Source organism: Larimichthys crocea, chromosome VIII (genome assembly GCF_000972845.2).
Source record: "Larimichthys crocea isolate SSNF chromosome VIII, L_crocea_2.0, whole genome shotgun sequence".
Classification (NCBI taxonomy): Eukaryota; Metazoa; Chordata; class Actinopteri; family Sciaenidae; genus Larimichthys; species Larimichthys crocea.
The window spans coordinates 27,598,820-27,611,319 of NC_040018.1; the positions used below are offsets into that span (position 1 = coordinate 27,598,820).

Here is a 12,500-nt window from a genome sequence, read left to right on the forward strand (position 1 = left end):
GCTCCAGGACAAACCCCACCCGCGTACCGCTCAGACAAACACACGCGTAAACGCTCGGACAAACACACGTGTAACGTCAGACCAAACTCAGACAAACACACGTGTAAAGCCTCAGACAAACTCAGACAAACACAGGTAACGCTTCGACAAAACACACGTGTAACGCTCAGGACAAACTCAACAAACACCAGTGTAACGCTAAGACAAAACTCAGACAAAACCACAAGTGGGTAACGCTCAGACAAAACACCGTGTAACTCTCAGACAAACCAGACAAACACACGTTGTAACGCTCAGGACAAACTCAGGACAAACCCAAGTGTAACGCTCAGACAAACTCAGGGACAAACAAACGTGCTAACGCTTCAGACAAAACCCCCGTTGTAACGCTCAGACACAACTCAGACAAACCACACGTGTAACGCTCAGACCAACACACGGTAACGCTCAGACAAACACACGGTATGTTAACGCTCAAACACCAAGTGTAACGCTCAGACAAACACGTTTTAACGCTCGACAAACACGTGTTAACGCTCAGACCAAACACGTGTTGTAACACGCTCAGGACAAAACCGTGTTAACGCCTCAGACCAAACACGGTAACGCTCAGACAAAACACAGTGTAAACGCTCAGACAAACTCAGGACAAACCCATGTGTAACGCTCAGACCAAAACTCAACAAACACACGTGTAACGCTCAGACAACACACGTGTTTGTACTCTCAGCACAAACGTTTTGAAGGATATCCTAAAGAAAGGTCCGTTCAGGTAGTTGGAGTGGTCTTGGGAGGTGATTGGCTTCACACACTGGCCCCAGTACTTCCAAGTTTGTTGTGCTGGAGGAAGAGACAAAAAAGACTTCCGTTTGAATGATTGAAGAACAACAACTATCAAATATTGTTTCTGATATTCCTTTACTCCACAATTTTCCCTATAAAGCACTGAGTACCATCGGTCTCGTCGTTCAAACCCCAAGAATTCTTGATAAGTCGTCGATTAAAGCTTTGCAGTTAAACAGCAACACACACACATCCTTCATGTAATCACACACACACACAGTAACAGAGGTTTTGGTTCATGTGATCACCGGTCCATAATGTTTGTTTCACAAACTTTCTTAGTTCAGTTCATCACTGATTATGATATTCTTTGACCAGTAATCCCGTTCACAGCTGCGGTTGGACCTGACCTGGGATGTGATGGACAGGATGGAGACGAGCCCATAAACCTTCAGCAGAGAGAGACAAGTGAAGCATGAAGAGGTGGCAGGATAAAGAGCGGGTCGGTCCACAGGGCTAAACTACCAAGGACGGGGGCCCATCTCACAGCTAAACTGACCGATATGCGACCCACTCTAATATTCACATCCCAGGCGTGAAGGAAACTAACCTGTAGCCTGGAGCCTCACTTGACCTGAGAACCTGTTTGGTTCTGGTTCTCGTGTAGGCGCCGTTGTCACGGTCATGTAAAAACATCATAACACTGCATTTGAAAAACTGTCAATTTTTAAAACTTCAGAACCAGCAACAGTAAACTGGCCTTCTTCACTGAGCACGTCCCGTCAGGTCCGTATCACGTACACAGACCTGTACGGCGTCAATTTCACTTGTACCTGGACTAGCTCGCTATAACGGGACAGAAGTGTTGAAAGAGGCGGCTCTCCTTCCCTTGGGCAAGTTCACGGTACCAGATAAAAGTCTGAAGGGCGAGAGGCTGCAGAGGCCGTCACTCCTGCTCAGTTTTCAGGGACTGCAGACGTAAAAGATCAAAGTTTTATCCTGGACTTGGCTGTCGATTATGAGAGCCGGGACTGATGCTGGGTACAAACACCAGGTAAGACACGTGGACACCGATCTGAATATAATTCAGTCTGAGGAACACGCTAAGTTACAGATGGGCTTAAGTTTTCCTGCAGCGGAACGACATCCAACTTGATCCAACATGTTCTGGTTTAATTTTGGTTAGCGACTGTGTGGGCCATGTGCTGACGTGATTGAACCTCTGGAAGGGTCGTGGGTAGAGACGAACGATTGCATCGTGACACGATTAAAAATCGCGGTTACAAATAACGGGGACTCGCACGGTGGCCAGAAAAAATCGATTCTTAACGAACGTGCGAGATATGTTCTTTTTCTTACTCATCTTAAAATCGTCACTGGTTGGTGATTCATTGTTCAAGTCCGACGTCAACAGCAGCGGGCAACCACGAGCGACACGCAGCGGCACCACGAGCGACACGCAGCGGCAAAAACCGAGAGACACGCAGCGGCAACCACGCGAGACACGCAGCGGCAACACGAGCGGCATGAGCGGCACAACACGAGCGGATGCATCGGCAAACGAGCGACACGCGAGCTGGCACGCAACACGAGCGGACCACCGCAGCTTGCAACACGAGCGAACGCAGCGGCCAACCACGAGCGGACCCGCAACGGGCAACACGAGCGGGACACTCACGGCAACACGAGCGAACACGAAGCGGCAACACGGCGACACGCAGCGGCAACAGGAGCGTGGGGGACACGCAGCGGCAACCCGAGCGACACGCAGGCGGCCGGCAACCCGAGCGGACCACGCAGCGGGCAACCACGAGCGACATTGCAGCGCAAACACGAGCGACACGCAGCGGGCAACACGAGCGAACACGCATCGGCAACCCGAGCGACATGCAGCTGATATCAGCTGCCCATAAGTAAAGTCCTAAAGACAGCAGATATCTGTCCTGTGTTTTGTTTTTAAAGTTGCACTTTTTATTACAAACACAAACTGTTTGAGAGCACCTGAAATTTTTTTCCTAAGATAACAGATTATACTTTTATTGGTCAGAATTTGGTTCTGTAGCTCATTTTGATTTAAAACCAAATCCTGAGAAAATGGTATCGTGAACAGCAAATCGTTTGAAGCGCATCGAGGCGTTGAGTCGAGCGCATCGATTCCATTCCCTAGGAGCCAAACCAACCTGGTCTACCCTCCACATTCAACCCCCTATCTGGGACGTTCACATTTTGGCAGTCTCTGCCCGAACAAAGAGAACACATCCGTCCGTCCGCGTGAAGCGGCGTCGTAGTCTCAGCACATCCCACCACACAATAGTTCAACCAAGAGTCGAGTCTCTAAGGAAACCGCTTGCTGTCAGCCCGAGCACAAAAGACCTTGCTCTCCCAACTTAACCCTGAACAGAGGAGGCGAAACTGGGGGGCAGGCCAGGGTTAACGGGACAACAGCGACAGGACAGACAGACAGACAGGACAGACAGTTTCTCTTCCCTTCGATGATTTCTGCACCTGGTTCACCGATTGTAGATCTTCATGAACTGTTCGAAGCAGTGAGCATAGCAGCTCCAAGTCTCTCTTGCGGCCTGCAGATAGCCGCGACGTCGGTCCAGATCAATCAGCTGGAGCACCCTGAAGGTTTGAACAGAAACGTGTAGTCGGTGTTTCAGTTACAGCAAACACCATCTGGATTCCACTGTGCAGCCCGAAAGCAGACTGGAGGTTCAAGTTAAAGGTCTGTTCTTGACTTCTACCGACAGACTAACTCTCCGTCCATGGGTCCTGCTCACTGTGCTCGCAAACGACCACCCTCCACCGATCACAGCCCCGATTATATAAAACCAACCACGTTCAAGGCCGACCTGCAAGAGGGAGGACAATAATATTAATAAAGGACATTTAATCCTAAATGCTGTCATTTCAAGAAGTCCACCACGATTTCCATTTCAAACAATCAGAATTAATTTTGAAAAGGTTACAATCAAGTATCAAACTTCAATTTAAGCTTTGAGCTTGAATCCCCATTTGAGTGCAGCCGTAAAAAACCCTCCTGCACAGTGATGTCTGCGGCCGCTCGAGTGGTGGACCTGAAGCAGCTCCCTGGTACGTCTGAGCCGCCCTGGTCGCAAACATTGGACCAAGCAGAGCACAAGTCTTCTCGTACTCACACTCCCGGAATGGTGGACCAGCTTGGATCTAACTGCTGGGAAACCAGGGGGCCGGCGTCATCGAGAGGGTCTTCTAAAAGTCTCTGTTGTGGATCGACACATTCAGACTTGGTGCTTTTTAACATTGCCTTAGCAACGGTTTTATCTTAGAAAGGACCCGCTCATGGCAAACATTAATCCACCTCGCAGCTCCTCTTATAGCTCGCTGACTAAAACACAGGGTCCGAAAGATGCAAAAAGCAACAAGTTTGTCGGTTTTGTTGTTACCAGTAACAGCACAGACTCCTCCCCTGTCCCGTCCCTTTACACTTCACACTTCAGACATCCCAAAGTTATAACAAATATAATCTCTACATGTCAGATCGTGAGGCGGCTGGCACCGAAAGAGTCTCGACCTGGCAACCACGGTGATCTACCTGCGGATGACGTGCACCGACTCGAGCCGCGACGTGAGTAGGCCTTGGTGACTCTGGAGTGTACGTCTCCAGCCGATTGAGGCTCGGTGGCTTTTGGCTTTAACGTAGGGGACCGATGCTGCCAGGCGCTGCCCAGACTCAACGCAGGTCGTGAACACTGTTGGTGTGCGAATTCCCAGTTGCGACACACAGGAGAGAGGAGCAGGTGATGAGCAGGTGAGGAGCAGGTGGAGGGGTTTACATTCTCCTCAAACCTTCAACCACACTGATGCTTAAACTCTGTTTGTGTTTGTTGATGACAGCTTTACCTCCTCATCACAGACTTCTTGCTGTCTGTATAACCTCATTCACAATCAACTGAGGTTGACTGACTGACTGACTGGACTGTGCTCATGAACGTTTGCTCGGTCCAGCTCTGTTACTGCAGACTGGTGAGGGTGAAGTTGGCTATGGGCGGATGACTTGGGGTGGTAGGTTTCTAATTTGACCAGCCCCCCCGCTGGTAGTACTCTTCAGCCGCGGCAGCAGCGACAGAACTCGTGGTAGTTGTTGGATTGGCAACACTGAGACACAAACACGGTTCACGGCATCCAACCACCCGCTTGCTAACGGGGTGTGTGTGTGTGTGTGTGTGTGTGTGTGTGTGGTGTACCTACCCTGAGGGTTTGCTAGTAACTCTTCACTCCGTCCACCAATGTGAAAGAAACTTCGCTCGTTTCGCGTTGTTGAAGCGAGACCTCCCCCCCCTCCCCCCCCCCCCCCCCCCCCCCCCCCCTGACGGAGGCCTATCTGCAACTTAGACATGGACACACCTGCGCACACACCACACACACACACCCACACCACACACCCACACACACAATGTTTTTCAGTCCAACACAGGAAGTTTACACTTATCCTGGCCGTTGTCACGCTATGAAGAACGTCTCACCTTTACCAACGGGAAGTAAAGGGACGGAGGGATGGAATGATATAATTGAAAAAGAGCTTGCAAGGGGAGGAATCAAGAAACGCTTGCGAGGGAAGAAAAACAAAAAAACACAAGAGGGGAAGAACAGCTGTCAGCACGTTTCACTGTCACGACCTCGACATTATCCTTAAAACCTGACTGTTCACAGACACTGAAGCTGAGGAGGTCGGTTAGATTTCCGTTGATTTCTTCTGAACCAGAACACGGCAAAAGCGAGGGAATGATCCTTAACGTGAGGGGAACACAAATACGGACACGTCATATTTGGAACCATTTCCGGCAGCTCCCTGTCTCCGGACGTTGGGGATCTGCACGGTGCCCGAAGGTCGTCCGACGACTCGTCTCTGTGGAAAGTTTTCCTTGAAGTCGTTAGTTAGTTGAGGCAATTGTAGCTGAGTTTGACGCAAGCTGCATGAGCAGGCCGTGCTGAGACTCATCGTTTCAGGTTCCAGGTTCCTTCCCCGAAGGCCTGAAAGCAAAAGTGAGCTTCAGTCAAAGTCTCGCTTGTCGCTGGACACTAGCTCACAGCGCTGGCTTGCGGTTCAGAGGAAAGTGGTAAAACAGAACTCTACTTACTGTTTTCTTCCCTCCCCAATTAAAATCAGCGCCTACCTGTTTGAGGAGGTACAGGAAAGAGTGTGAAATGCGAAAGAGAGGAGTCTCCTGACGACGATGCGGATCTTCTATGTTTGGTCAGAGGGTGGCGTCCGTGTTCCGCCTGTCAGGACACCCCACACACACCACACCCCACCCACGATTGTTAAACCTTTGAAACACTACGAAGAGAAACCAGAGGCTGAAGAGAAGAGACGACTGAGCACCGACTTCTGATTTGATTCATTTGGTCAGCTCTTGGGACAAGATGGTGACCCCGATGATGCAGTGTTTCAACGGCTGTCCTGTATTACACACACACAACCCCCCAACACACACCCACACAACACAAAACACACACACACCCACACACACTTCAGCGACACCACAGAGCCGCTGTGCTGGGTTCAGATTACAGGATTTAAAAAATACACACACAAACCTGTAAGAAGCGCGTTGACATCGGCGGGATGAGTTTATGAAGACGTAGTCGGTCTTTCTCGACAGTCGAACAGCCACTCTTGTGAAATCCGTGCGTACAGCTGGATCAGAAGAGCCTGGGTCACGAAGGTGCGAGGCTTCGGGCGCCGTAGCCAAATAATTCAGCACCTAGTTCCCTGAAACGTCACCAACCAAAAACATACAGACAACGTCAGAGGGGACAGTCCAACCAACACTTTTTTAAATCAAATTATGCCACAGGATCAAAACCCATGTTAAACATTAAATATGATACGTGTGATGAAGTAATATGGTTAGCGTGATGTGGCTTTAAAGGCAGCAGCAGTTGATTGGACCCGAGTACCGTCAGATTAATCCATTGAAGCTATGATGTCTGATTTATAAAGTGCGGTCGCTGTGTGGCTGAAATCCGAGCCGTGAAGCAGTTGAGACACAGAGCTTCCTCGTGAACCTGCAGGACCGGCTGATGAGGACACTCAACGGGGATGTCGATGCGTTTGCTCGAGCGGCAGAGGGGTTTGCGGTTCGAGGGACCCGCTTAGACAAACAGGTCTCAGCGAGCAGCTGAGAGTGAAGACTGCGACAGGAGAGGAAGAGCTTGCTCCGGAAGAATCACCAAGAATTCAACTACCAAGTCGAGTTACTTCAGTCTGTGCGAACAACAACAAAAAGTTTGATCGTCTTTTGAAAGGTTGTGACTGGCCCCAGGAGCTGAGGTAGGAGCATTAGGAAGCACTCCCACTGCCTCTCTCAAAGCAGGACGCTGACATTTGCTGAGACAGTCGGGTGCTGTGGGACCTCGACCAGAGCTTCTTGCCAGGTGCGGTACGGCGCGGTGTCGGGTCGTACTTCGTACAGCTGCTTAACCACAGGATCTCCCGTGGGCAAAGGCCCTAGATAACACGAGAGTGTGAAGACAACCACCGGCTTGTCAAGCAACCCCACAGACAGACTGACGGAGGAAAGGACGATCAGGTGAGAACCGAGAGAACGGACGTGTTCGACCGATAGATGACTCACGGGTTCCTTTAAAAGGTCGCTCTTGCCCTTTCGTGTCAGATTTAAGACTGTTTACACACTCCTTATCTTCATAAACTCCCATAAAAACCACCTGACAAATAAACCAAGACTTTTCAGTTCACTAAAACATGAGTGTCATCACAGCTTTCCTCCATCATTTACAACATCAGAAGAAGCCTCAGAAGGAGGGAAGAGGAGGCGGAGGTAGGAAGAGAGGAGGAGGGAAGAGGATGAGGAAGAGAAAGAGGATGAGGAAGAAAAAAGAGAGGAGAAGAGTATGAGGAAGAAAAAGAGGAGGGGATGAGGAAAAAAAAGAGGACGGAAAAGGAAGAGAAAGAGGAACAGGAGGAAGAGGGGATGGAAGATGAGCAGGAAGAGGCGGCGGAGAAGCGGAGCAGGCAGAGGAGGAGAGAGAGGAAGGAGGAGAGGAGGAACAAGCAAGAGGAGGAGACGCGGAGGAGGTTTTTAAACCCCTGGGATGGGAGGCGAGGTGGGGGGTGCTGCCGGGTGGAGCGATGACAAAACGATGATGAGACCGACAGGAAGACGGGTTACAACAAGAATGTCTGACGGCTCGTTTGACTACGGTCCAGGTTTTTAACAGTCTGCGGGACGTTCACAGATACTCCGTCCGGTTTTCGACAGTCTGCGGGGGACGTCTCGCGAGACTACGTCCAGGTTTTAGACAGTCCTGCCCGGGGGACGTTCACGGAGACTACTTCCACGGTTTTAACAGTATGGGGGACGGTCACAGAGACTACGTTCCAGGTTTTTTAGACAGTTGCGGGGGACGTCACGGAAGACTACGTCCCGGTTTTAGGACAGTCTGTGGTCACAGAGACTACGTCCAGGTTTTAGACTAGTCTGTGGGGGACGTTACTAGATGATACGTCCATGGTTTAGACCAGCTGCTGGGGACGTCACAGAGCCTCCGTCCAGGTTTCAGTGACCAGTCTGCGGGGCACGCGGGACGTCACAGAGGACTTAGTCAGACACAATTTTTATGGATCCAAATAATTACTGTTTTTTAATGTTGTGTTTCCACAAATTAAAAACGTGGACTGAAATAAACGATTGATTCATCGTTGCTGGAAGCAGTTTTTTCACTCGTCGGCTTCACATTCACTGTGAAGATGAAAATGAAGCAGTGACGGACCACGTAACTGCATCAGTGGCTCTACACCAAAAGGAGATCACCACTGACACGCTCAGTTAATCTGCACTGTGAGACGCTCACCATTCCTAACATTAAAGGACATCAAGTTCTTAATGGCAACCGGCAGGAAAAGTGCCGAGTCATGCAGAGTCAACAGTCAGATGTCACCTGATATAAATTCCAACGGGTGGCACGCCTGGTTAAAGAAGCACGTTTAAAAACATGGTGGTGTGTGTGTGTGTGCTACAGCCAAACAGCGTGAGGGAGCCGTGCTCTCTGCAGCATGTGTGAAATTCACCCGCGGTACATTCACGCGTGTTTGTGGTCAGTCAGGATAAGAGCTCAGAGCCGTCTTCTCCACCAGACGGAAGCCCCTCAGCTAAAGTTGGACGGGAGCAGAAAGCAAACAGACGCAACGGGCGGATGGCGAGGGTCACGACTGAATAGTCTCTTTCCGTCTTTCTTTCCCATCTTCAAATTGCTTTCCACTTTTATTCAAACATAACTTTATTAACGGTCTGAGGCAGTTGGACGTTACAGCAGCGTTAACGTAAACGTTACTGAACGTACGAAGTGTTTTCAGGTTTTTTCGACAGTCTGTGGGGAGTCACAGAGACCTATCGTCCCGGTTTTAGACAGTCTGCGTGGACGTCACAGAACTCCGTCCAGGTTTTAGACATCGCGGGGACGTCACAGGAGGACTACGTCCAGGTTTTAGACAAGTCTGCGGGGACGTCCACAGAGACTACGTCCAGGTTTTTAGACAGTCTCGGGGGACGTCACAGAGACTACGTCCAGGTTTTGTAGACAGTCTGCGGGGACGTCACAGAGGACTTACGTCCAGGTTTTAGAAGTCTTGTGGGGACGTCACGGGAGACTACGTCCAAGTTTTTAGACAGTCTGCGGGGACGTCCAGGAGACTACGTCCAGGTTTTGACAGTCTGCGGGGACGTCAGGAGACTACGTCCGGTTTCAGCACAGTCTGGCGGGGACGTCTCGAGAGACTACGTCCAGGTTTTAGACAGTCTGTGAAAAGTGACTGATCATTTTTTAAGAAAAATGAATCATTATCATTAATTAACGTGACGTAATAACTTAATAAAAACAGTTAATAACTGTCAAAAAGAAGACATGAGGAAATGATGAAGTGTCAGTCAGCAGAGCAGACTCGTTAGGTTACGATGCTGCTGACGAACTTGAACTGGAGCAGGCGTTAAATGTAATGCTACGACTGACACAACACTTTGATGATCCGATCACAGACGTCTTTGTGTTGAGCAGCACACCTAAACCCAAAACACATTCTGATGACAGAGCTCCTGATACAAAGTAATCATGTCATGATAATGTATAAATATTAATAATGATCATCATTGTCCAATCACATCTGACTCCTGAGGAAACATTCAGACTTCAAGAAACGGGTTGTGAATTATGTTCATGACCAGGCTTCTCACTGCATGCTACTCCTTTGTAAACAAACCAACGTGGAACCACAACCGAACTACACAGCTGCTGAATGATTGGCTGTTTGCCTGTTACTGGTGACGTCCAGGGATATGATAGGCTGTTTCCGCACGCTGGGTCCGCCCGTCTGTTAGCTGATTGGCTGTTTGTGTGTTTCTGCCGGCAAGAACAAACTCCGCGAAGACAGCTCCGCTTCGATAGAAACTCGCTTCAGAACAAACAACAAGCTAAAGTTCTGTCTCGCCCAGACACGAGACAACACACTCACCATGGCAGAAGCACCGGGCCCGAGCAGCGAGTCTGCCGTGGCGTCTTCGTCAGTGGCAACACTAATTTTGCTTAAAAAACAAACGTCGTTGTTTCAAACTAACTTGTACAAATACATTGCAGTTTATAAAAATAATAATAATAAAAAAGGCTGCAGTATCGCAATAATACCCGGAACCGCGATACTTTGTCTGGTATAGTATCGGAGTTACTCATTTTAGTATCGTGACAACTCTACTCGAGACGCGAAGAGCTGCGAGCTGCTCGAGTCGTGAAGAGCTGAGAGCCGCGTGAAGAGCTGCAAGCCACTCGAGACGTGAAGAGCTGCGAGCCGCGTGAAGATCTGCGAGTCGTAAAGAGCTGCGAGCCGCTCGAGACGTGAAGAGCCGGTTTGAGTCGTGAAGAGCTGCGAGACGCTCGAGTCGTGAAGAGCCGCTCAAGTCGTCATGGTGAGTTTCGATCGACACAATGAAGGAAAAAAAGTTTGAATCATCCGTCACCAACTATTTTTTTTTTATAAGTGATTGAATTTTTTATTATATTATGTAATTCTCTGATTTGAGACGTCACCATGGAAACACTGATCAACAACTAATGGATTAATGGAGACAAGGATGGACAGATGAAGAGCTGGAGCGTTACATAAAACCTGTAATAGAACATAACGTACATGTCTTTAGTTTGTCGCCACAATAAATAAATAAAATAATGTGCAGGTTTATTGATGATGGTAATGGTGATGGTGATGATGATGGTGACCTTGATAAAGAATATCTTTGATAATCTCATCACGGTCCTTTCTTTGAGGCTCGTGTGACAAACCAATATCACAGAGTTCGTTTGGATCAGAGCCAGACGGATTCTGTGTCAATGTCAGCACTGCTGCATGTTTGCTGCTGCTGCATGTTTGCTGCTGCTGCATGTTTGCTGCTGCATGTCTGCTGCTGCATGTTTGCTGCTGCATGTCTGATGCTGCATGTCTGATGCTGCATGTTTGCTGCATGTCTGATGCTGCATGTTTGCTGCATGTTTGCTGCTGCATGTCTGATGCTGCATGTTTGATGCTGCATGTTTGCTGCATGTTTGCTGCATGTTTGCTGCTGCATCTTTGATGCTGCATGTTTGCTGCTGCATCTTTGATGCTGCATGTCTGCTGCATGTTTGCTGCTGCATCTTTGCTGCTGCTGAGCTCGTGTTCACCAGCGGTCTCGATCAGGGACAGACGGCCGTCACAACAAAGTCTCAGTAACAATAACACGGAGTGAGCCTCAAAGCTGTCTCCTCCTCTCCTCTCCTCTCCTCTCCTCCTGTCTCCTCCTCTCCTCTCCTCTCCTCCTGTCTCCTCCTCTCCTCTCCTCTCTCCTCCTCTCTTCCTGTCTCCTCCTCTCCTCTCTTCCTGTCTCCTCCTCTCCTCTCCTCCTGTCTCCTCCTCACCTCTCCTGTCTCCTCCTCTCCTCTCGTCTCCTCCTCTCCTCTCCTCTCCTGTCTCCTCTCCTCCTGTCTCCTCCTCTCCTCTCCTCTCTCCTGTCTCCTCCTCTCCTCTCCTCTCCTGTCTCCTCCTCTCCTCGTCTCCTCCTCTCCTCTCCTGTCTCCTCCTCTCCTCCTGTCTCCTCCTCTCCACTCCTGTCTCCTCCTCTCCTCTCCTCTCCTGTCTCCTCCTCTCCTCTCCTGTCTCCTCCTCTCCTCCTGTCTCCTCCTCTCCTCTCCTCCTCTCCTGTCTCCTCCTCTCCTCTCCTCTCCTCTCCTGTCTCCTCCTCTCCTCTCCTCTCCTGTCTCCTCCTCTCCTCTTGTCTCCTCCTCTCCTCTCCTCTCCTGTCTCCTCCTCTCCTCTCCTCCTGTCTCCTCCTCTCCTCTCCTGTCTCCTCCTCTCCTCTCCTCTCCTGTCTCCTCCTCTCCTCTCCTGTCTCCTCCTCTCCTCTCCTCTCCTGTCTCCTCCTCTCACCGTCTTTTCATCTCCACGTCCTCGGTCCTCCCTCCTGGCTCCTCTCTCCGTCCTGTCCCTCCTCCTGCGTGGCCGTTTGTTTCGGCTTTCCCAAACGACCATCCACTCAACCCTTCATGTCCCCTCTCCGGTCTCCTCCTCATAACCTATCATCAAAGCCCTAACCTCCTTCCGGGGGTTCTCCTCGACTTCCTGTTCTGCTCTCCCCTCCTCTCCCCTCCTCTCCTCTCCTCTCCCCTTCTCTCCTGTGTCCTCCTCTCCT

The 12,500-nt window shown here is 50.0% G+C and overlaps 1 protein-coding gene across 2 annotated transcripts in view; it reads right to left on the reverse strand.

The window, feature by feature from the left end:
* The window catches only part of xpo7 (exportin 7), a 32,328-nt gene that overhangs the window by 18,499 nt on the left and 1,329 nt on the right, over positions 1 to 12,500 (reverse strand). The window lies entirely within an intron of this gene.